At 54.4% G+C, this 25,195-nt stretch overlaps 1 long non-coding RNA gene across 1 annotated transcript in view; it reads right to left on the bottom strand.

Annotated features, from left to right (window-relative positions):
* Positions 1-7,727: 7,727 nt before the first annotated feature.
* Positions 7,728-25,195, bottom strand: part of LOC149523515 (uncharacterized) — a 31,475-nt gene continuing 14,007 nt past the window's right edge. Inside the window, exons 2-3 of the long non-coding RNA XR_016346973.1 lie at positions 19,842-21,019; positions 7,728-19,406 (exon numbers count right to left, since the gene is read on the bottom strand). This is a non-coding gene — a long non-coding RNA (uncharacterized LOC149523515). The remainder of the gene's footprint in view (positions 19,407-19,841; positions 21,020-25,195) is intronic.

Genomic DNA, 25,195 nt, shown 5'->3' with positions numbered 1-25,195 from the left:
TAGCTCCCTCCCAAGCCCCCTCCATCTTGGTGTGACTGTCAATGTCAGCTCAAACATCCCCGAGAGATGGTGTTGAAACTCCACCAAATTCAACACCTCGGTGAAAAGAGGCAAAAGCAGAGCTCCAAACCAATCTGGACTTTCCCATACAGGCAAGTTTGAATCAGGAGCTTGGGACCATCTCTACTTGTGGCCACAGCCAAATGGGAAGCTGCTTGCATTTGTCCATTCTGCTCACCTGCCATCACTTGCTGAGGATCAATGTTAATTACATCCATCCCCACTGAAGCAGGATCTAACAGACTGGTGAGGTTATGGGGAGGGACAAGCTGCAGAAGCAGTTCTCTTTCCCCATCAGGGTTTGCAGTACAGGCAGTCCCTGACTTACGCGGATCCGACTTATGTCAGATCCGCAGTTACGAACGGGGCTTTTCTCGCCCCAGAGGACGCGGGCGGTGGGACCGCTCAGACGAGCCGTGGTCCCGCCGCCCGCGTCCTCCAGGGCGAGAAAAGCTGCTCCGCATCTCCCTGGTCTGCTGCAGACCAGGGAGACGCGGAGCAAAGCCGGGGAGGATGCGGCGTGTCTCAGCAGTCCGCCGCCCGCATCTCCCTGGTCTGCTGGGGGAACCTCCCCCAGCAGACCAGGGAGACGCGGAGCAAAGCCTCGGAGGACGCGGGCAGCGGGACAGCCCAGACGCGCCGCGGTCCCGCTGCCCACGTCCTCCGCGGCTTTTCTCCGCGTCTCCCTGGTCTGCTGGGGGGGGCCCTAGTCTGCTGGGGGGGGGCCCCAGAAGACCAGGGAGACACGGAGCAAAGCCGCGGAGGATGCGGACAGCGGGACCGCGTCGCGTCTCGGCGGTCCCACCACCCGCGTGTCCCTGGTCTGCTGGGGGGAGGCGCTGCTAGTGCGCCCCCCCCAGCAGACCAGGCTTTTCTCGCCAATGCCTGGGGCAGAGCAGCTGGGGTGCTGCCGGGTTGGTCCCACAGCGCCGGTCCTTGGCGCTACTGGACCAACCCGGCAGCACCCCAGCTGCTCTGCCCCAGGCGTCTCCAAGTCAGCCGCTGCTGAAACTGGTCAGCGGCTGACTACAGGAAGCCCAAGGCAGAGTTGCTCTGCCCCGGGCTTCCTGGAATCAGCTGCTGATCAGTTTCAGCAGCGGCTGACTTGGGGACACCTGGGGTAGAGCTGCTGGGGTGCTGCCGGGTTGGTCCCCACAGCGCTGAGGTGCGGCACTGCGGGGACCTACCTGGCAGCGCCCCAGCTGCTCTGTCCCAGATTCAGCCGCTGTTGAAACTTATCAGCGGCTGTTTCCAGGAAGCTCAGGGCAGAGCAACTCTGCCTCAGGCTTCCTGTAGTCAGCCGCTGGTCAGTTTCAGCAGCGGCTGAATCTGGACGCCAGTTCCGACTTACATACAAATTCAACTTAAGAACAAACCTACAGTCCCTATCTTGTACGTAACCCGGGGACTGCCTGTATAATGCCCCACTGTGTCCAACCCTTGTGATTTTACTGGGAAGCTCATTTTTTCTTGCAGCTCCAGGTCCTGGATTCATTGGATTACATGGGACTGTCATCTTAAAAAAATGTGTTTCTAGCCCTCATGGCTGGGGAGAAAAGTTGGACATATGACCCACATGCATCCTAATGGCACAGAAACCAGAAGGCAAATAAAATACCCCTCTATGTATTGTTTCTAAACCAGTCTCATGATTTCTGAGGGCCTGACTCTTGTTCTTCCCATCCTTGGGGTTGGCAGTCCAGCGAACCCTGGCATTCAAAGCCCCTTCTGTGCAGCCGGGGGGCTCTCTGTACAGATGAACACTTAAACTGGAAGCATGTCTTTGACCTTGTCTTCTTTAATAGAAACACATAGCAACGGCCTATATTTAACAACAAATCTTTCAGGGCAAGACACGCCACTCCGTGCCACACACATCTCCCCCGGGGGAGAGGCAGAGAGAACAAACAACATGTGATAGCTACGCAGTCGTGTTGCTCAATGTACTGTTGGAAGATGCTCAGATGCTACAGTGATAAGCAGAGTGTAAGAACCTATGGAGAGCAGACTAGATGGCCCTGCAGGGCTGAGACACCAAATGTTCCTCCCCCTGTTCCCGGAAAACAATCATCTGGAAATCCCCCTTGCTGGGTGATTGGGAATAAGGCTGAGGGGCTGGGTTGTCTGTGAGATGAAGTCAGTGCCTTCACCTCCTCTTTGAATACCCGTGGAGATACAGGAAATCAGCCCTGCCACTGCTCTGTGGTTTAGGAGGAGGGGGCTGGCTCCACCTGGCAACGACCATTATCTGCCTGCAGTGCAGCATCCCTGGAAGGTTCCAGGCCCAGGAGTTGTTTCATTAACTCTGTCCCGTTTCTATGATGGCTGCATCTGGGCTGCACCAGTGAGGAATGGATCCTGGAGGAGAGATGCACGTACCTTGGGAAGGAGCTGCGGCCATTAAAACAAAGGTTGAAGTAGCTGCAGGGCCAACGCTTAAGGGCGCAAGCATCAGACATGCAGCATCCCAGCCTGGCTGGAATCACAGATTCAAATCCAACCCTATTGTGACCTCTGAGCCCTTTCTCCTTCCAAGGAGGAGGGGTCCCTTGCAGATCACTGTGTTGGGGTCTTTCAGATGACAACTTGGCCCCTAAACTCCTGTCTGCTTGACGTGGACAGGAAAGATCCCGTGGCTTGACTAGCATCCTGGGCCACCAGGAGAAGGAGGATTTTTGTGGCTAAAAAGGCAAGGGATATCTCAGTGTGTTGGTCACATAGGCACCCTCTCTGCCTCTGTTTTCCCACAGCAAAAGGGTCTGTGCTCCATCCCTTCGTCCCAGGGATACAGGGAGACTATATTAACTATGGGTTATAAAGCAGGCTGTGAGTGTAAGATGGAAGGTGCTGTGGAAGCACAAAATATCTGCAGAATGCCTGGTTTCCATCCTGCACCGGAGACAGCTGCATTTTCATGGTGCTATAATGATATAGATTGTTTGCATTGTTTGGAGCACCCTACAGAGTGAAAGCTGCTATTGAAATGGAAACATCCATGTACTTTATTCAAGAGGCAGAGACAGAAGCTTCCCTACCAGAGCTGGCTGGGGGCTCGCTGCATATTTGTGAGGTCCCCGGCCCTGACGGTTGTTCAGATCCCCTGGGTCTAGAGGACGGGGGCAGTGTGGGACTCTCCTTATGTGTGGGTAGGCCTTGGTGACCATTTCATCCCCAAGATAGTGTGTCAGGGTCTTAGTGCTGCAGAGAGGCCTGACCTGGGACCTGCACTCCCTACAGTGGAGCTGGTCTGGAAGTTTTTGACAAAACGTTTTTTGCTGGAAATGCTGATGAGGTGAAACTGAAGCTTGTGGAAAGGGGCGCTGGGAATGTCCGGGATAAAAAAATGTGGAAAAGAAGTTTTGCAATTGTCAAAACATCCTGTGGAGATGCTTTAGAAATGAAGTTTCTTTCTCAGGCTGAAGATGACTTTCCCTTTTGAAGTGGAACAATTTATACTAAGAAAAGGTTTAAAATGGTTGAAATTGATGCAAGCCTTTTTGATTAGCCTGAACTGACATTTTCCCCCAGGTTTTTGGTTTGTGAACATTTCCAGGACTGTGATTATTTGCCCTGCTTGGGGACAGGAATAAGTTTTGAAATCTCAACAATTCTCCCGGGATGGAAAATGGAAAACTTTTCACAGCCAGGCCCCCTCCGAGGAAAAGGCATTTTCCTCAGAAAGTGCAGTGGGCCAAGGCAGATGGAGCCCACCACAGGCTCAGGGGGACCTCTGCTGCGGTGACATAGCCAGGATGGGATGTCTGGGTGGGCCCTGAATTTGGAGGGGCAGGCGATGACAGAGATACAGGGAGCAGGAGAGATCGGGAACAGGAGAGCCTTTCCTCCCACCCTCTTCATCTGGCCGTGCATGCGGTGATGGCTGCTCTGGCCAGTGGTCCTTTGGGGCCCAGGGTCGTACACCCAGCTCTGGGAAGAGATGCAGGCATGGCTCCTGGCACCCATCCCCATCCCACAGCCCCACACCAGGCCCAGCTCCCTGAGGCAGCAGACTTACCTTTTTGAGGATCTTCTCTGCCACTGTCAGGCCACCTGCTCACTTGCCCACCTGCTTCCCAAAACCAGATTAGTCCCAGTGTCCCAGGGCCCACAAAGCCACGCACAGAGTTCCTGGCCAACTGAGGAAAAATGGGCACCCTTGTGCCACAACCTGCTTCGCCTGCCCACCTCGCACTTGTGCTGGGGCAGGGACTTACGTCTGGGTGGGTGCTGGAGTGGGGCAAATGCTGGGTCAGAGCAGAGCCAGGGCTGGGGGGTTGGCCTACAGTCCCCTCTCCCCCACACTGTAGCCCTGCCCGTGACTATGCAGGACTGCACTATGCCATGTAGCTTGGTAGGAGCCCAGCCCCTTTCACCAGCAGGGTTCACCTTCCGGATGAAATGGCTCCAACAGGAAAGCTCAGAGTCTGGCGGGCAGTCAATGGGCCTGTATGTGGCAGGGAGGGGGGCGTGGGCAGTGTTTTGGAGCATGGCAGGCTTTGGGGGCACTCTGCTATTATAGGGTCTCTGGGCAGGGCAGTCCTGGTGATCCCGCCTGTGCCCTGTCTCATACCTGCCCACATTCAGGCTGACAGTTTCCTAGACTCCACACTCAGCCATGCCCACCCATGGCACCAGCGTTCCGCCACCTTCCTCTGGGCATGAAACCATCCCCTGGAGGGAAGGACACGGGAAGGGAGGACGTCATTTCACCAAATTACAGCATGGCAGACATGCAGGCTGGGGCTGGGGCTGGTGCAGGGGCACATGCTGCCCACCCCTCTTTGAGGGAGGGGTTTGCTGTGGGGACAGGATGGGCACCAACCCTGCTGTTCACTTCAGCTCTCACTAGCAACGCCATTTGAGTGTCAAAAGGGCAGGAGCCAGCAGCTGACACTGGAGTTTGTTCTTCCAAGGGACTCTCCAAACTAAAGCAGCAGCTCCTAGCACTGCCCATCTCTCAGCCTTTAGGATCACAGCATGGGGGCTGGCTGGCATGTGGGTATGAATACATACCCCCCAGGTCCGAGGCTCAGCCATTCACTCACATGGTCTCACTCACCCCCACTCCTTTCTCACACACTCAGAGAACTCCCCCGCCAACACCCTTATGTGGGACACAGTGTGTAGCAAAGACCCCAAGTGAGGGACACACTGAAGTTATCCAAGCAGAAATCTGCTCCTGCTCCTGGAGTGAACAACTCTTCTTAGAACCTGCATATTCTCCCATGTGGAGCCGGGAGCAAACCATGCGATGCCGCTTGATCCCCGGGGTGGTGTGCCCATACATGCTGTTGGCGCTATACCACGGAGCAGCAAAATGGAAATTGCTTGGGGGGGGGGGGTCATGTTTTCTGAAAACAGGCAAAGCTGGTTCCAGCTTGCAGCACAAGTGGGAAGTGGAGACTTCTGGGTGCAATGGAGCAGCCTCCCAATGCTCACTAGAGCAGCTTTTCTAGTCTGCACGTCCCCTTCCTGCCCTCCTGGAAATTGTCCTCCAGGCCTGGGGGGAGCCACTGGGGTCAGCAGAGCTATGGCAGCCAGGATGGGTATGAGTGTGCAGGGGGCTGTGACACTCTTTGGGCCACTGCCTGTGTTTTTTGGGGTGGGAGTGGGGTAGGGAGCCGCTCTGAGCATATGGATGGTGCTTACAGTGATGCAGCCAGCGTGTGAGCTGAGATAGCAGCCTGCTCTCCCCAGGAGGAAGGCCAGCTCTGGTGAGCCACAGACCTCGGTGAGACAGAGGATGGCATGGGGCTGCACCTGCTACCTGCACCACAGAGAGGAAGAGGGACAGAACGGGGGAGGGGAAAGAGCCAGCTAAGTGGCAGGGGAAGCAGGCAGGGCTGGCGAATTCTGCCAAGAAAAGGTGTGAGCTGCTGGGGTTGTTCCCTTGCCTTGTTCTGTGCCAGCTCTGCAGAAACTCCACCTGGGCATGTCCTGCCTGTGCTGGGCAAAGCTGAGTCAGCAGTCGAGAGGTTTGATCTCACTAACCTTGGGATGGATGACGTTTGCACAGTGCCTGCCAACGGGAGGCTCCGGGCTGGTCTGTACCTGTGTGTGAGAGAGAGGAGGCATTCCTGTGAGCATGCGATGGGTGTGTGGTGCTGGGAGGCTATCAGTGTGTGTAGGGAGGAGTTTCCGGTCATGTTGCTGTGAGTGTCTGTGAGGGTGGCCGCTGGGAGTGGGAGCACTCGGAAGCCACTTGAGGGTGACTGGAGCCTCACACTGCTGGGAGCTGGGGATTGGTGTCTCTTGGGATTTGGGTCAGTGGCGTAGCCAGAAGGGCTCCCGTGGGTCCTGACTTTGGGTTGGTGGGCAATGGTGGGGCCAGTAAGCCTCCACCCGCTGGTCCCACTCCTCAGACAAAATGTGAGCCACAGGGTCAGCTCCCATGCCCAGCTTGTAGGGTGGGCTTGCATGAAAAGTGGGTGGACCATGGCCCACTCAGGCCCACTCCTGGCCACACCGCTGGTCTCCTGGGAATTGGCCACAGAAGCTGGAGGAAAAAGTATTGCCCAGCAGTTGCAACAGGCAGCTATAAGCTAGAGAGCTGCAGCAAGAGATAGGGCCAGACCCTACCCCACATCTCCTTGTGGGGACTACAGCCAGGGAGAGCCAGTCAGGGCTTGAATGAGCAGTGCAAAAATCAAGCCATTCTGCATGGCAAAGTCTTGGCTCAAGGCATAGTAGGTCTGGGCTAAGGAGAGCGTGTTGGGGAACAGGGGATGGGGAAGCCCAAGAGGCCGCTAGCTTACTCCTGTTGAACCATCCTGAGGTCTTTCCCCATGCTTCAGTCTTCACTCAAGCAAATGGGTAAAAAGCCCTTAATGCCAGTTGATCCCAGTGCATAGTCAATATTCAGGGCTTCACAGATGGTTTCTGTTGGAAGAAGAAACTCAGGATGGAGTCAGGTGTCTGTGGTGCAATCTGTTTATTTTCAAAGAACGCACAAAATCTTGTTTCTGTGAACACGAGCAATGAAGCAGCAGGAGAAAGTTTCCCTGCACTCAGTTTCAAGTCCCTTTCTGACAGCCTAAACAGTTGGGGAGAGGGATAGCTCAGTGATTTGAGCATTGGCCTGCTAAACCACCTGTTGTGAGTTCAGCCATTGAGGGATCTGGGGCAAATCTGTCAGGAATGGAACTTGGTGCTGCTGTGAGGGCAGGGGACTGGACTTAATGATCTCTCAAGGTCCCTTCCAGTTATATGAGATGGTATATCTCCATATATTCTTTCACTCACATGTCTCCTTGGCTTTCAGCTGCATCTACTTGGCTGTGTCTAGACTGCACCCCTTTTGCGGAAAAGGGATGCAGATTAGCCACAGCGCAATTGCAAATGAAGCGGGGATTTAAATCTTCCCCGCTTCATTTGCATAAACATGGCTGCCGCTTTTTTCCGGCTCAGGGCTTTGCGGGCAAAAAGCGCCAGTCTAGATGGGGATCTTTCGGAAAATAAAGCCTTTTCCGAAAGATCCCTTATTCCTCTTAAAATCAGGAATAAGGGATCTTTCGGAAAAGGCTTTATTTTCCGAAAGATCCCCGTCTAGACTGGCGCTTTTTTTCCGGCAAAAAAGCGGCAGCCATGTTTATGCAAATGAAGCGGGGAAGATTTAAATCCCCGCTTCATTTGCAATTGCGCTGTGGCTAATTTGCATCCCTTTTACGGAAAAGGGGTGCAATCTAGACACAGCCCTTAGGTTCTCTGGTGTTTCTGTTGCCTCTCTCCTGATTCCCTCCCCCAGATGCAATCACATGAGTCCTCCACCCTGGTGGGGACTATGGTTTTTATCAGACCTGCAGGAAACCTCTTGGACTGCATGTTCCATCCACTGTCCAGGCTTGTGTGTGTTCTGGTCCTTGGCTGGGGCTGTTCCCCTTTGCTTCAGCTATCACAGAGCAATGGAGCATTTAACATCCTCTCTATCAGGCTGAATGGGAGGCAGCTTCCACACCCACCCTTAACCCCAGGGCCTAATCTCAGGCTCCAATTCATCCCTTGGCCTGAGATGAGCCTAGCACAAGGGGTGTGTTCTGCACCATCTTTCTGTCTCCCTTGTGTTACAGCTGCAGCTATGGCCTTGGAGCTGGCTAGAGGAGCCTTTGGGGATGCTCCAACCCATGTCTAGCAGCCCACAGTCTCTGTGGACCCCAGCACTAGCTAAGGTCCAGTCTACACTTAAATGTTAGATTGACCCAGCTCTGTTGCTCAGGGGTGTGAGCAATTACGCTCACCTACTGCTGGTATAGACACGGATGGGTCAATGGAAGAATCTCAGAAAGGTGGACCACCCACAGCAACAGGAAAACCCTTTCTGTCCATGCGAGAAGCCATATTGCCAACACACCCTATGGCAAGTGGAGTGATGCCCTGCCCAGAGCCCTTTACCTAAGGCTATTCCCCGTCATGCGCTCTAAGGTTGTGTCTAGACTACATCCCTTTTCTCGAAAAAGGGATGTAAATCAGACACTTTGAAATTGCAAATGAAGAAAAACGGCAATTTACAAGGGGATCTTTTAAAAATAAAACCTTTTTTCGAAAAATCCGGTCAACCTTATTTTTTGACGAGCACAGGATCTTTTGAAAAAGGGTTTTATTTTCGAAAGATCCCCGTCTAAACTCCGTTTTTCTGTCAAAAAGCCCCATTTCGAAAAAAAGCATGGCCGCCATTATGCAAATGAAGGGTGGGAAATTTAAATCCCAGCTTCATTTGCAATTTCGAGAAAAGGGATGTTGTCTAGACACAGACTAAGCAGCAGACTCTTGGGCCTCTGGAGCCATTCCCCAGAGATTCCTAGGACAGACTTTCTGCCATGTGATGCCACTGTGGCCTGTGTAACATGACCGTGCTCTGTCGCTCTCAAACACTCCCCCCATGCTCATCCCCAACAGCCTCCCCTGCCTCAAGTCTCTGACTACCCAATCCCTCACTCTGCTGATTTCCAGGGGAGCCAGCCTCCCTGCGTGGGCCCTGCGATCCAAAGCTATTCTTAGCCTGCCTTCCACTTGTATCCCCTGACAGATGTAACAGGAACCAACCCTCTCCGGCTCTGCTTCCCTTCAGCTGCCTCCCAGGTCACAGGAACTATCAGATCTGCTCAGGCCCCTTTGGCCAGGAAGGGCCACTGAATGGGGACTCTCATGCTGTGGGGCAGGTAGGTGCTGGGAGCACCATGAGGCCCAGGGGCACTGGGCTGAGGTGGGTGGGAGCACCAACAGGCCCCTCATGCACTATGTGTCCTGGGGGTGTGAGCTTGGAGGAGCCCACTGCCATGGGGCAGGGAGCACTGAGGGCTGCTTCTTTAGTGACAGACTGGGGTCACCCAATAGCCCGCGTGCCTTCTCCATGCTCTGAGGCCTAACTTGTTGTGTGCCTCCTATGCCTAGGGTGAAGAGCTGCCAGGCTGGGATGGGAGCAGCAGGCGGTGTTCATGGAGTGGGCAGGTTCCCCTCCCAGTGAGGCCAACAGCTGGCCGGGATTGACTGGCTGCAGGGGCGGCCCGTGAGCCTAGGCAAACTAGGCGGTCACCTAGGGCGCCGCTGGCCCGGGCGCCCGATGATGACATCATGGGGCGCTTGGGCACCCCATGATGATGTCATGGACATTGATGGCCGTGCAGGCAGGGGCGCCAATCACGTCTTCTGCCTGGGGCGCCAGCTGCAGCAGCCGGCCTCAGGCCGCTCCTGACTGGCTGGTGACGGCTGATACAGTTTTCAGGGCACACCCCATCTCTGCCGAGCCCCCACAGCTCCAGAGCAGAACATAGTCCCCCGGTGGTCACCCTCCAGCCACCTCCAAGGGGGAGGGCAGCGAGAGAGGCAATGACCACCACCTAGGTGGAGCGAATGAGCTACAGATCAAAGGCTGTGACCAGGAAGGTGCTGGCCGGCTGGGCCCCAGGAATCGGCGCAGCTGGCAGCCAGGCTCCCTAGTGCTGAGGATCACGCTGAGAAAGCGTTTCCTGGCCATGAATCACCTGGAGCCAATCCCAGGGCACCGCCCATCCTCAGTGAGTCAGGGATCAGTCTGGTAGGTGTGAGGAGACTAGGGAGCCCAGTGCAGTCTTGCTGCTGCCCTCTGCAGGGGGAGACCGGACAGCACGAGTCAGTAGCCTCTTGCAGCACCCACCACCAGCTGGGGTGGGGGTTGGCGTGGGGATGGCTGGCAGGGCTACTTGTCCCAGACAGCCTTGGGACCCCTTCCCCTATGTTAACACAGAACATCTCTGCTTTCCAGCATGGGTCCCAGCTGGAGAATAGCCATAGCAAGCTGGTAGCCGGGCCCAGCCTGGCCAAAGAACTCAGGCAGCTAGGGGTGCCCCCAAAGTCCCACTCCCTTGACCTCTCTCTGGGGCAGTGCTGGGCTGAGCTTCAAGGGCTGGAGCAGAAACCAAGGGCCTATGCACTGTGGGTAAGAAACACCAGAGGTCAAACAGAGACCTCAAGGGGATTTTTAGTACCGTAACTGTGAGCTAGTTCCAATGCCATCAATGGCACACTTGTCTAGCTATTTACCCACCGCTGCTCAGCGCTGCTGGGCTTAGTCCGGCCCAGTCCAGAGGTAAAGAGGCAGCTGAGAAGGCCAGTGCCATGTGGGATACCCCAGGGATCAGGTGCCTGTGTCTGTTGCCGGATGCTGGCAGGGAGGCTGGCCTGGCTCTGCTCTGTGGGAGCTGGCAGCACTGGCAGGGGTCCCTCTTTAACTGTCTTAGGTACAGCTTGAGGGGGGTGTATGTGTGCTCTCTAAGCTCTGAACTGTTCACATGTGGGACTGGCCCAGGGAAATGCCTCCCAGGTCCCCAAGCTATGCTGTGGTGCCTCAGTGCTGAGCCATGCAGGCTGAGCTGGGCAGAGGAGCCTGTTTCACCCATAGCGGTGGGGGCGGGGGCGGGGTCTGGTGACATAGCCATTTCTTGCAGCACCGCTGCGTCAGTGGGATGTGTCACCCCAGCCTGCTCAGAGAACAGCTCGAGGCTGGCAGCTCCACTGCAGCGACTCCACACCCCCGCCCCCGCACAGTGCCATATAGCTTAGGGGCAGAGACCTGCTGTGTGTTATCCAATACAGTGCGGAGTCCCCCTCTCCAGCTGCCAGGCCATGGGGGAGGGGTAGGTCAAGCACCAAGGCGAGTATGAGGACTGGGCCCAGCCAGGGGAGCAGCATAGAGCCTTGAAGGCGTATGTAGAGAGCTAGGGACTGGGGGAGGCAACCACAACCAGCAATGGGGTGATTATTGCCTGCAGGGGAGGGGCTGCAGGGAGGGGACAAGTGGGGCACCCCATGTAGCAATTAAAATTTTGGCCAGGGCATAGTGGGAAGCAGGGCACCGCTTGTGTGTTACCACAGGTCACCTAGCAGTAGGAGATCAGGCCCCTTGGGCAGTGCTCCTTGGAGTGCGCAGGTAAGTGTCCAGTGGGCTTGGCAGACTGGAGCATGGACCTGTCTGGCATAGCTCAGGTTGGCCTGTCCGCACAGCCAGTGAGAATTGCTGCTGCTGCTGCATGAGCCCTCCCTTGGCAGGTCCCAGCTGGCAGCAGTGGGACTCCGCTGAGTGCTCCTCCTGGTCCCTTTCTCCATCGAGTCTCTCTCTCCCTTCCCTTCCCAGAGCAAATTCTGCTTTTCACACAGGGTCTTGCCTTCACCTGGGCTCCCCACTGGCCAGATTGCCCCAGGGACAAGAGAGCCTGGGACTTCCTGGGATCTGACACTCAGGTCTCAGGGGCTCCTTGTGGCTGGCTGACTGGAGGTGGGGGTGGGTCAGAGTGTTGTTGGCAGCGCCTCCCAGAGCTGCAAAGCCAGTGGCCGTGCTGTCATTCAGTGGCTTACTCTGGCAGCACCTTGGGGCTTTTCCTCTGCCACCTGGCCAGAACGGCACCTCCTTGCAGGGAGACCATAGCTCAGGGGTGGGCAATCATTTTTGACTGGGGGGCCACTTAAAAAAATGGTCGCACGTTGCCCGGGAAGGGGTAGGGATTCACGCAGGAGGGGCAGCAGGATGGCAGGGAGAGCGTGCTAAGTCTCTTGCTCCCTGCCCTTAGGAGCATGGTGCTTAGAGTCAACTGCCAGGGTTGACTCTCAGCACTGTGCGCTCCCTGGTCCCTAGGCCCCAGTTGGCCTGGGGGCAGGGAAGTGGCAGAGCCTCTGCGGGCTGGATCAACCCACTTGGTGGGCCAAATCCGGCCCATGGAGATCCTTTTGCCCACCACTGCTTTAGGTGCTGGGAAACTGGGTCCAGGCACGAGCACAGGCAGGGGACCCACAGGCGGAACCCAGCTTGTTCAGCTGGAATGCCCCATTAGAAAGCGCTCTGTGTGTTTGTTCCACATGTGCCAGCATATTTGCATGCAATGTGGCCCTTCAGCCCTGATTTGCAGCTCCACCCCCACTCCACAGCTCTTCCCAGTCTGAGCCCCTGCAAAACTCTGCTAATCTCCTCAGCTTGATCCCCACCCGTCTGCTATTTCCATGGGGATGCTCCACCCTGCTACTGCCCCTTCTGCACAGCAGGTGGCCTTGCTTGGCTGAGAGCCTGGCCTATGGCACCCCCTGCTGGTCATGTGCCTGCCTTTACACAGCTCTCTCTAGGTGCCAGGCTCTGGGTTCTCTGCAGAACACTGATGAGCCACCGTGCAGAGAGCAACCGCGGGTGCCGGCCAATCCCTGTCATTTTCTGAGGAGGGCAGGACTGAACTCACGTTACCCTCCCTCTCTTTGGCCTCACAGCCCAACTGCACAGCCTGTGTAGCAATCGCAATCTCACAAGGACCTGACGTGGCTTTTGAGTGCAGTAGCCCAGACTCTGCAGAGCTAGATGTGAGCAAGGGGCATCCCACTGGGAAGTTGGGAATTAAACTAGCCTGGAGGGTTATCGCCTGGAGTCTGCCACTGTGGCAGGGCTCATCCTGGCAGCGGTTTGAAGAGGCCTGGGCTATCGGAGTCAGCCCAGGGCAGGCAGCTTGGTGGGCAGAGTGCAGCAGAGGGATGTGGAACATGTGATTGGGCACCCCACAATCTTGCTCTTCCTGCTGCACACCACAGCAGTTCCTGACCCCTGCACCGCTGTGGTGAGTTTCTCTGAGCATCCAGCATTGTGCATAGTAGAGTCACATTATTGCAGGGTGCCTTATTGCCTATACATTGCCAGCATGAGCCAGAAGGTGGCGCTCATGGCACAGGCTGCACCACTCTGCTACAGCCAGGGGGATTGCCCGGGGCTGTTGCCAGCAGGCTGCATTGCTTAAGGTGGGGGATGTTGTGGTAGCGAAAGCTGGCCATGGAGGGCTTGTGAGAGGATGCCCAGAGCACTCTTGGCCTAGGCTCTGGAGCAGAAAGCGGGAGCATACCAGGGTAGGTGGTACTCCAGGGACGTGTGCTTGGGGTGGTGGCATCTGGCATGAGACACTCAAGCTACCAGTGAAGACTCCTGGGAGAAGAGGGTTTGCCGTCCAGCCACCCTACTGCAGTGGTGGGATGGCTTATGGGGAACGCTATAATCTGGGGCCTGCCCCGTAAGTGAGCTGTGGAAGCAGTCATTAATAGGCAACCAGCAAGCTCGTGACGTCAAGGCTGGTGATTCCACAGCATGTGGAATTACACAGGTGCGTACCCCCCGGGACATCAGGGCTTTCCCCACGTAGGAAGCTGAGCAAGCTGGTGTGGGGGTGGTAGGCACATGGAGAGGAGTCACTGGGAATGAGGGATTTGGGCTCAGGTCTATCCTGACCTCTGCACAGCCTTCAGGAAGGAAGATTCCCCTGTCGAGACTTCGGGGGCTCCAGTGACTGGTTATTTAGCTTGTCTATTGGGGTAGCTCCTGGTGACAAACAAGGCCAGGGCCCTGTTGTGCTAGGTGGTAAGCAGACCTAGAGCACCATACCAAAGAGCTTGCTCTGTAAACTGCTTGTTGCCTGGAGGAGGGGGGCACAAGCTGCAGAGGTGGAGCTCTGTGCTCTTGGTTGCTCCATGCTGCCGTTTGCATTTGCTGATGGTGGGGCATGACTTTCCCTCTCCCCTGCCTCCAAAAACCCCAGCCACAGACAAGTCAGGTGATGAGCCCAGATCTTTATTTACACAGCAGCAGCCAAGTAACACCCCCAGAACACCAGGGAGGTCTTTACTCACATGAAAAACCCCACAATCCGAATGGCAGCACACCTGGGAGCAGGGCTATCGGGAGATACTAAGGGGAGAGGTGACTCCCGCTCTGAGCTAATACAGGAAGATGCTCTGCTCCTGCAGGATCCCAGTACATGGCAGTGAATGGCCTTGCTGGTGGACCCCTAGGTTGCTTTGCACTGTGGTGAGTTGTGGTCCAGGGGTGCAGTAGCACTTGGATGGGCTTGGGTCTTATAGCTTGGTCTGTAGGAGCTGGGGAGAGTTAAACAAGGGCTACCCCCTACCCTCTCCACAACCAGCATGGCCATGGAAGTGTTGGTGGGCTCCATCTTCCCTCCCTCTTGGCCTGGAATTGCCAGAAGTGAATCCCCGACTGGGCTTCATACCTTGTGCTCCGGCGCCCCTGACTTCTGGAGGTCTCTGCAGTGCCACGGGGCAGGTCTTTTCCAGCTGCTGAGCCATGGCCTCAAGAACAGTATTTCCAGGAATCCCCCTCAGAGTGCCTAAGGGATTCCTGGGAAAACTGGACCCTGAGGACACGGCGGGGGGAGAGCCGCGTGGTCTCTGCCATTCCCAGTACTTGGAACATCCGCTAGCCATCCACAGCTTCGATGTTCCTCCGAGGCAGTGCTGCTCACAGAGGGGTCTGCTGCACAGGCATCGAAACCCAGCTTGTGTCCCTCCTGCAGGGAGGCCCTGAAGTGACCCCATGCTCAGGCCCCCTCCCATTCATTCCTTTAGCCCCCCCACTCCTGAGGAACATGCACTTAACTCGATGTCCCTGGGATACTTTGCAGGTGGGTACTGCACAAGCCCACAGACACTAACCACACAGCTCCGGACTATTTGCAGGTACCTCCTGCAACCCCTGCATGACTCTGACCTACAGGTAGGGGTCAGTGCTCCGTACCATTGGATCCTTGAATGGCCAGCCCACAGGGCCATGGACTCCCTCTCCCCAAACGTCTCCTGCCTTGCCTGAACAGATCCGAACCCTTGTAATGGGTGATGCTCTTTCCCCAAAGCTCCTCTTTGCTCCAGCCTACTTGCCGAGCATTAGGGAATATCCCAACGTGCAGCAGGATTGGATGAGCCACACTGTCCATTAAAGGGGAGGGAACTCACATGGCTGGTGCACGCACACGCACTGTGCGACAGATCCACCTAGGTGCATGCGTACATCCACACACAGCTCTCTGAACCCCTGCCTAGGGTTCAGCAGGGAGACTGGGGCAGAGATCTGGCAATGAAGGCAACTGCAGGGCAATTAAAGGCCTCCTTGATAACAGCTTCCTGGAAATCCCTCCTCACTACCCCCTCCCCTGGTAATCAGAAGACCACCCTGTGTCCAGGTTGGTGCTAGAGACTTTTCCTTTGCTACCTCTGCTCTGAGCTTCAGGTGGCCCAGGGTTTTGTCTTCCCAGCTCTCACCCCATCCCTTTCCTTGGGTCTGAACCCAAGTGGAGAGTCGTCCCTTCTTGCTGTCTTCCTGCTGGCCTGTGCTCCCATGCAGCCCGCCTGAGATGTGTGTCCCTCAGCTGTGCAGCTCCTCCCTTCCCGAGCTACAGTGCTTCATCTCAGACTCACAACTGACCAGAGATGCAGCACTGCACCTTGGGCTGGGAGACATTGACAGAGCTATGTGGGTAGCCATCCAGCCGCAGCCTCCTTGTACAGATCGCCTCATGGCAAGCTGGGGACATGGGATGGCAGGCCTGCCAACTCTTCACTGCTGAGAAAGAGAGAGAGAGAGGGAGGGAGGGGGGAGAGAGAGAGTGTTTCCCACCGGGGTTTAGAGCTGGTTGAAGGTGCAGCAGCAGCTGTGGGCCAGCAGAAGGAGCTGCACAGCCATGGGCAGGTAAAGGGCTGTGTGACTTGTGCAGTGGGGCAGAGGCAGCCAATGAACACATGCTCTGCTAGGATGGGGTGGGCAGGGATGCTGGCTGCCTGGCAGAGCATGTTCTGGAGCTAAGCCCTAGAGCCAAAGGCCCCTGCTGTCAGTACAGCCCATGGAGATCCAGGAGAAAGGGCACTCGCTAGCTTCTGTTTGAAAAGCAAAGAAGAGACAAAGGCCACAGAGCCATGAGGCCCAGGTACCGGGGTGCTGAGTGCAGTGTCAGACAATCCCCCAGGAAACGGGAGCAGGAAGTAAGGAGAGAAAATAAACAGGCCTGGCTGAGGTCCCCAGGCCTCTTCCTTCCTGTATATGGCAGGAAGGCTTTTGGCTCTTTGAAGCAGAGCTGGCATGTAAGGCTCTCATGGGCCTCCTGCACTAAACATGGCTGCAGATGGCTGGCTGGCCCTGGGAGTCCAGCAGGGAAGGGTCCAGAGAGCACAGGGCTGTGGTTTCTTCTGGACAGAAGCCCATTAATCAGACCCTCTGCTGTGGACAAAGAGCAAGACAGGCCCTGGGGCTGTTTAGGCAACTGGAAGTGTCTCCATGTGTTTATGGGGAGAGCTGAGCATAAACTGTTTGCATTGCCTTTCCCAACTTGTGCGTGCAGCTGGAGCTGCCTGGCTTAGAGCCCAAGGGCCCACCCACCTGCCAGCCAGACCATCCCTGCGGCTGGTGGCCACTGGGCCAAGCAGGAAAGCAGATGGAAGTGGGTTTCTGGGCTCCAGGATGTGAAATAGATGCGGGGAGAGGTCAAAGGGTATTGCAGGAGCTGCAGCCCAGGCAGAGGGAGAGTGAGGGATGACGAGGACCCAGGGAAAGTGCTAATGGGGGAATACTGATGTCTCACACTGGTCTGTATTGGAGCCCTGGGCTGCTGGGTCCTTCCAGCCAGAACTCGCAGACAGATGGCTGCAAAGTCAGCAGGAGGGAAAATACCTCTGGCAGGGATAGGGCCAGGGTATTGGGGCTCCAATACCATCCATGCCAACAAATTCAACCCCGTCTTGCACATCCCCATCCCTAGACATGTGCCAGCTAGGCAAGACTCAGGCACCAGGGAGTTCATGGGAGCTAAACCAGCCTCTCTCATCTTCACTCTTCAGCATAAGTCTGAATGAAACTCAGCACATCTGATCGTGACAGAGGCTGCCCAGCTGCCCAATACCTGCTTGAAGGTTTTGGAGCCAATGTGGGTCCCATCTGTTGCCCCAGGAACCAAGACTCTTGACTAGCATGGAGGAAGGGCCTGCCCCACGAGCAGAGGTATTGTAGGGAGGATCCCCCTGGGCCTGCATACAGAGATCAGAACCCTAGATGGTACAGCAGAGAGCATGGGGAGAGGGGGAAGGAGAGGAGGTGGGAGGAGAGCGCAAAAGGAAGGTGGAGGAGGGTGAGAGAGCAGATCCAGAAATGTCTTTTGCAGACAAGCACTAACATCCTGTGCAATCCCGAGCAAGCAGGAACGAAAAGCAGTAAACAGACCATCTATCATAACAACGTTCTCATGCTGAGATCCAGCAACTTCCGTCAGCAGGCAGCCAGGAACAGACGCTCACAACAACCTGACAAGAAGCAGATGGCAGCTCCCTAGACTGGAGTTCCTTCCATCCGGTGCACTGGCAGCGCCTCCTCTCTCCTCTGCCCTATACACAACACGTGGATCTTGGCATGGAGTCCGTAGGAGAGGAGCTGTGTCCATGGATCTGAGCAAAGTGCAAGCCAGGGCTGCAGCTGTGTCAGTTCGACAGCTAACTCCAGTGGGCGGAGCAAGCCCAGGATTGGACAATGGTACCCAGTGTCCTGGTCCTTTTCCAGCATCTGCCCCCCTGCTACCAACCAATCCCATGTTTCAAGGTTCACTGAAGGAAAGAACACAGCAAAATTAAAGGCAAGCTTGTGCAGAATCGGAAAACAACCAGGAAAGTGGGTCTCCCATCCATCTTCAGCTATTAGCAGGCAGCCCGCCTAGAACAGCCAGTAGACCAGGTATCAGACACACAGGTGGGGACGAGCCTTTCCAGCTGCTCCACAGACATTACAACCGTTCTAGACATCACAGAGGTTTTCACACTAATGGGGGAAACCCTCTTAACACAACACCTTCACTCTGTCCTGACCAGCTTGCTCATACTGCAAGCTGCAAGCGTTGCCGCTGGCTTTTTCTCAAGTCACAAGGGTTAGCCAGAAGCAGAGCAGACTAGCTTACCTACATCCGCCTTTTCAGGTTTCAGCAGTTGGACCCAGCCACCTGGAAATACAGCCCTGAAAGATCAAGGGGTTAGAAACATTTCCAGCCACAGCGTTTATTGCCAGGCCCAGAACTGGCTGGCAAGGAAGCAGCAAGCTCTGTCCGTCTTTGGAAATCAGCTGCCATGAGTTAGAGAGACAAGAGGCGCTAACTGCCATTGTCGGTCCCATTCCTGAGAGATGGCGCAGTGCATGGATGGAAAATGAGACAGACTCCTAGGGGAACATAGAGGATGATTACAAGGCAGCCAACTTTCAAATTGCTCACCCACCAGCTCCTTCTTCCTGGCCTGCACAGAGACCATGCTGATGCAGAGGAATCCTAGGGTTGCGTCTACACTGGCATGATTTTGCGCAAATACTTTTAACGCAAAAGTTTTTCCGTTAGAAGTATTTGCACAAGAGAGCGTCTACACTGTCAAGTGCTTTTGTGCAAAAGCATCTGTGCCAATGTAGATGCTCTCTTGCGCAAGAAAGCTCCAATGGCCATTTTAGCCATTGGGCTTTCTTGCGCAAGAAATTAACGTTGCCTGTCTACATTGGCCTCTTGCGCAAGAGGGCTTATCCCTGAGTGGGAGCGTCGGAGTATTTGCGCAAGAAGCACTGATTTTGTACATTACAACGTCAGTGTTCTTGCGCAAATACTCGCGGCCAGTGTAGACAGGCGGCAAGATTTTGCGCAAAAGAAGTCGCTTTTGCACAAAATCTTGCCAATGTAGACACAGCCTAGGAGTCTCCCTCCCCCAGGCAAGTCCATCATACATGTCTTCAGGGCCTAGTCACACATCTAACCTTTGCTTTCTGCTGTGATATGAACCTGGCCTGCAGGGAAGGATGCACCCTACCTAATCCCTACCTGCAGAGAAAGGCATGTTTTTACCCAGACCATGAAGCGAGGGAACGTACCCACCAGTGACAATGCAGCCAAACAATGTATGTCAAATAGTAGATGGGGCAGATGCCAGCTCAGAGTAAGAAGGTCTAAGTCAGGTTTGGGGAGGATGGAGTTTTAGGCAATGAGCTATGAAGATAGCAACAGAAAAAACACACAAACAAGGACCTCAAGCTGAATCCACTCAGCTGTATTCTGGGGCTACGTCTACACTGGCCCCTCTTCCGGAAGGGGCATGTAAATTTCACGAGTCGTCGTAGGGAAATCCGCGGGGGATTTAAATATCCCCCGCGGCATTTAAATAAAAATGTCCGCCGCTTTTTTCCGGCTTTTAAAAAAGCCGGAAAAGAGCGTCTACACTGGCCCCGATCCTCCGGAAAAAGTGCCCTTTTCCGGGGGGTCTTATTCCTACTTTGAAGTAGGAATAAGACCCTCCGGAAAAGGGCACTTTTTCCGGAGGATCGGGGCCAGTCTAGACGCTCTTTTCCGGCTTTTTTAAAAGCCGGAAAAAAGCGGCGGACATTTTTATTTAAATGCCGCGGGGGATATTTAAATCCCCCGCGGATTTCCCTACGACGACTCGTGAAATTTACATGCCCCTTCCGGAAGAGGGGCCAGTGTAGACGTAGCCTGGGAGAAAGAGGCCATCCTTCCCCTTATATAGTGAATCAATAGCTGTGCCCACTTACCTGAGTAGGAGAGTACATTCTGCACTACATTGCCATTAACCGACCCTTATACACACTGGCTACGTCTACACTGGCACCCTTTTCTGGAAATGCTTAAAACGGATCAGTTTTCCGTTGTAAGTATTTCCGGAAAAAGGGCGTCTACATTGGCAGGATGCTTTTCTGGAAAAGCCAATGTAAACACGCTTTTCTGCAAAAAAGCCCCGATCGTCATTTTCGCGATCAGGGCTTTTTTGCGGAAAAGACTACTGTGCTGTCTACACTGGCCCTTTTCCGGAACAGTTTTTCCAGAAAAGGACTTTTGCCCGAACGGGAGCAGCATAGTTTTTCCGGAAAAACAATGACGATTTTAAATTAGATCGTCATTGCTTTTCGGAAAAGCAAGCGGCCAGTGTAGACAGCTGGCAAGTTATTCTGGAAAAGCGGCTGCTTTTCCGGAATAAGTGGCCAGTGTAGACACAGTCACTATGTACATGGGCTCCATGGAACTAGTAGAGCCTAAAAACACTGCACCAAAAAGTGGCTTGGGGGACAATATCACTCCAGCTACCTGTGTGTATTCACTAGAATCATCCTACACCATATCCCCAGTTCTTACCTGTGCATAACACTGCCACACCTCTCCCACGGACATGAAACATCAGGGACAAGAGAGGGCTGGACTGGAACAAGAGCTGATAAGAGCCCAGATCTGATAAGCCTTTCTCAGCCTTGGAGATGTTCTGGTTCAGCCCCTTCTCGGTGTTGACTTGAGCTGCAAGGTCAGTCTCTGTGGGACTCTGGTTTAGAGCCAGCTCTCATATGGACTTCTTTATCTGCCTGTAAATACCCTCTCTGGACCACTGAGGGACAGGTTCGTGTGTGTGTGTGTCACAAGGAAGTGAGTGTGGTTAGGAGTGCTGGTATGTGCTTTGACAGATGCTGGTGCTTAGTGACTATCAATCCGTCAGCTGACACTTTCAGGCCATCTTGGCCTGCTGCCAATTGCCTGGATTTCTGAGTCTGTTCCCCAGCAGGTCACTTGACAGCCCCTTCAGGCAGTCTTCAGTCCTGACCTCTCCAAAGCTACCAGCTGTGTGCTGCTTCCTCTTTTCAGCCAATGTCCTCTGAGTCCCATGCCTGTAAGAAACCAAGAGAGAATGGAGAACAACAGGCAGTCAGGAAAGGCCCTGTCACAAGGAGCTTGCCAACCAGGACATCAATGCAAATACAGTTGAAAGTCACAAGTGTCTTGAGTTTGTTGGTTCTCAGCATCATGGCCTTTTGGGACATTGCAGCACTATGGCCTGAAGGGGCTGCAGGCCAAACTGGTGTGGATGCAGGGACAGTGGGGTGTCCAGCACGCTTGTGAACCCAGCAGTGACCCCTGCGTGGCACTTTGCAGTGACACTCGCACAGTGCTGAGTGCACATTTGTGTGTGCAACACCAATGTGTACTGGCAGATATGAATGTGTATGAGCCCGTGGCCAGTGAGGCCCCTGTGACTGGGCCCAGGGTAGCCAGTATCAGTGCCTGGCTCCTATGTGTGCTTAAGGCTGACTATCCCAGTGCTGACTAGCCAGGCATGCTCAGTGCCACCCTTCCCCAGGTGCTGTGGGCAGGTCCCAACAGTGGCACAGGCAGAGCTGGCAGGCACTAAGAACTCTGATGAGGCTTTCATGCCCAGAAGTCACCCTGGGTATTACACTGGACACATCTTGGTTGATCCCAGCCCCCACCCCTCCTCCCTGTGAGCATTACAGACACTGATGGCCCTTGGCAAGTATAAGGGACCTGAAATGCAGGAGGCTGCTCCGAGGAGCACCCAGAAAGGCTGGCTTGCAAGCCAAGAGATGCTTTCTGCACTCCTCCCTGACGAGATGCAGTGGTCACAGATGGGAGCCAGCCATTCCGGTCAGAGAACCTCGGCACAAGGGACCACACACGCACACGCTGTAAACACCCGTGCACAATGTATGCACTGACACACATGCACAGAATTTAACCTCTTCAGTTTGACAGGGAAGATGAGAGAATCAGCCCAGCATAAAGGGCCCAGCACAGGGGAACAAACTTAAAAGATGGAGAGGTGAGAAAGGGTCTGGCTAACCAGAGGGGTAGTCGTGTCCCTCTCCTCTTCCCTTGCCCTCACTGGTTGCTCAGCCCCTTCCCCACTCTCCTCTCCTTGCTTTTGGTCTAAAGATCATAAGTCTCACACGCTCTCAGCTTCTCCCTCTCTTGGGAACGGGGAATTGAAGCTGCTGGCCCCTAGACTGGAGGTCTGGTTGTGATCTCTAGATATGCAGTGAGCCCAGCTGGGTCCCAGAGCTCCTTGGAGGATGGGTTGCTTAATGTTCTCCTGTGCTTTCCCACTGGAGCAGTTCAGGGGACACAACTGTGCTCGGAGACCTCATAATTAGGGTTGCCAGGTGTCCGGGATTCACCCGGACAGTCCGGTATTTTCACCGCCTGTCCGGTAAAAAAATTCAGAGAATACCGGGCACTTGAGATGTCTGATATCTTCTGATTTTTTCCCGGCTAGGGGGCGAAAATGCCGGGCACCTGGCAACCCTACAAACACTCAGCACTTGGCCTCCCCCCACCCTTGAAACCCCAACACTCCCAGCTCCCTGACCCCAGCCCCCATGCTTACCTGGTTCCCCAAGGCTGCTGGCACAAAATGGCTGCAGGCCAAAAGACCCAGGGGAAGCAATGCTTCCCCTGGGTCTTAGTGTTCAATCGCTCCCCAGTTCCTATCCCTGCACTCACTTTTAAAGGCATGCTGTTTTATTTTAATTTTTTTTTTTTGGCTTAATAAGTCCTTGGAGTCCGGTTTTTTTTTTGGTTTTTTTTGGCTCAACAACTTTGGTCTCCCTCCCCCTTTTTTCCCTTTAACAGAATTTTTTCCCAGTATTTTTTTGGGGGGATAGGGGGGTGTTTGGTATTTTTGTTTCAACCATCTGGCAACCCTACTCATAGTCAGAGACCTGCTTCATTCTCAAAGCTGAGTGTAAAGTGCCTGGGACTCCTCACAGGTGAAGGCTGGCCTTCCAGGGAAATACTTTAATACTGGGCTACCCCCTAAAACAGTACTATTAGGATAGTACTCCAGAGCAACCCTCCAACGAGCTGCCCAGTTCCCGCCCTGCTCCCGGCCCGAGCCATTATCCTGCACCAAATGTGTTGGTGGGAAACACCAAAGCAGAGAGTTCTCTTCATCCTGACTGCAGGGGTCCGTGAACTCAGCTGCTGTCCCCAGGGAGGTGACAGGCAGCTGAAGAAATGCCATGAAGCACTGTTGGATTCTCAGGGCTACGCATCCTACAGATCTTGGAAGAGAAACATCTGCTGGGAAGCAGTCGTCCCTCCAGTGCCAGAGGAACATCCCCCATGCTTAGATCTTCCCAGTCCCTGAGGAGGGGCACAAAGCAAAGCAGACAATTGGCTTGCCAGTTTGCCCTCCTCTCACATATTTAGTTTTCTCCCTAATTTCTTTCTGCAGGGAACCACGACTTCCCAGGGAACTAGGGTGCAGAGAGGTTCCTGCTTCTCAGTGAATTTCCCAGCTAGATCTGACTTAGGAAAGTAGAGTTTAGATACTCTACAGCAGGGGTTCTTAACCAGTGAGGTGCGCCTCCCCCGGGGAGAAAGGGGATACAGAGGAGGTGTGAGGTGCCTCCCAGAAAATTTATCACAATTGCCTTCTCACTGGATAAAATTCTAAGGTTTAGATTTCTTCATAATTAGTATTATGAATTAACTTCTAGAGATCAGCACACTATAATAGCAGTGCGAATCAATCAGGCCTATGTGACGACACACTACAATAACAGTACATGAGCACTGCCAACTTTCATCTTCAAATATTACGTAAATTTGTTAGGAAAAGGTTCAAAGTAAAAAGCTCATATTATTCAGTTAGGCATTGTAACGGGGTTCACTCACCCCACAGCGCCACCAGCCATCGGACTTGGGAATTAGCTTGGACGGCTGCGCCCAGCTGGTTCGCCAGGTCCCAGGATTCAGGCGGGCCTCGGGGTTCGAGCTGGGCCTTCAGCTCAGGCTGGTCCTCCGAATCGCCAGGCACCAGTAGAGCCTAGGGTTCCTCTAGGTCAGAGGGTAGCCCTGCTGGCCAGCTTGGCCAGGTCTCAGCAGCCCAGGCAGGGAAGCCTTCGCTGGCCTGAGGGAAGGCGGCTGTGGGAGGCCCAGGCCTAGTCTCAGTCTCATCAGCCAGGAGCTCTGGGCAGGCCTCTGTCTCCCTCAAAGGCTGGGCCCCGACTGAGCTCCCTGGCAGAGTTCTTATAGACCTAGCCACACCCCTTAGCTTCCTGTCAAGTGAGGGGGCGGGGCTAGGCTGTGCACAAAATGGCTCGGGGGGGGGGGGGGGTTGAACATGAAGTTCACTTTCAGGGGAGGTGTGAAGGTAAAAAGGTTAAGAACCCCTGCTCTACAGAGTCAGTAGAGCATCTAAACCTGTGTCCTCCTGGACCACTTGACCACACAGTCGCTCTCTAGTGGAGGGGGTTGGCTTCAATGGTGCCATAGCTATACCAGCAGAACCCCAAATTGTAGACACAGTCTACAGCGATCAAAGGATTTTTCCCTTGCGGCAGGAACACCATATCCAGAAATATTGTGACGGAAGCAGTCTTCCAGCAACCTAGTTGCATCTACACCAGGGTTGGGATTGGTATAGCTATGATGCTCTATGGCATGGATTTTTCACTCCCCTAAACTTCATAGCTGTGTTGATCTAAGTTTTAAGTGAATCCAGGTCTCAGCAGGGTGATGCATGCTCTGTCCTGGGATCATCCTTAACATCAATGGAGAGCAGGGATGAATTTGTCCCAGTTTTTCTCACCTTCTGGACAAACTGAATGTTTCTTCCTGCATTAGCTATAGACACAGATCCAGATGAGGGAAATCTCCAAGCCCAATGGGTCACCGTGTCGTTCTGCACTGTGTGCATCCTCCCAAGAATGGAGTCCTGCTACAAACAGATCGCCAGGCTGGCTGGATTCCCAAGGTAGCCCTCTCTGGCTGATCACAGTGGGGGCTAAAGAACACTGTCTTTAATGATACAGCTGTGGCATGACAGACAAAGTCTGGAGTTTTTGCCAGAAGCAATGATGCAGGACGGGCTGAGCAATCCAGAAGGAGGCTGTGAGACCAGTATTCCCTGTTTTGTTACCCTCTTTGTGTGCTCTGAAGTCTGTCTTTTATAAACTCTTTTAATGAGCTGAAACCCTCCTGGAGGGATTAGATTCTAATGGGACTCTGCTGCTGTAATGGAGTCACTGCAGGGATCACACCAG

The sequence above is a fragment of the Pelodiscus sinensis genome, chromosome 16, assembly GCF_052426305.1.
Source record: "Pelodiscus sinensis isolate ZL-2025 chromosome 16, ASM5242630v1, whole genome shotgun sequence".
NCBI lineage: Eukaryota > Metazoa > Chordata > Testudines > Trionychidae > Pelodiscus > Pelodiscus sinensis.
This window is presented reverse-complemented; position numbering and strand designations above follow the sequence as displayed.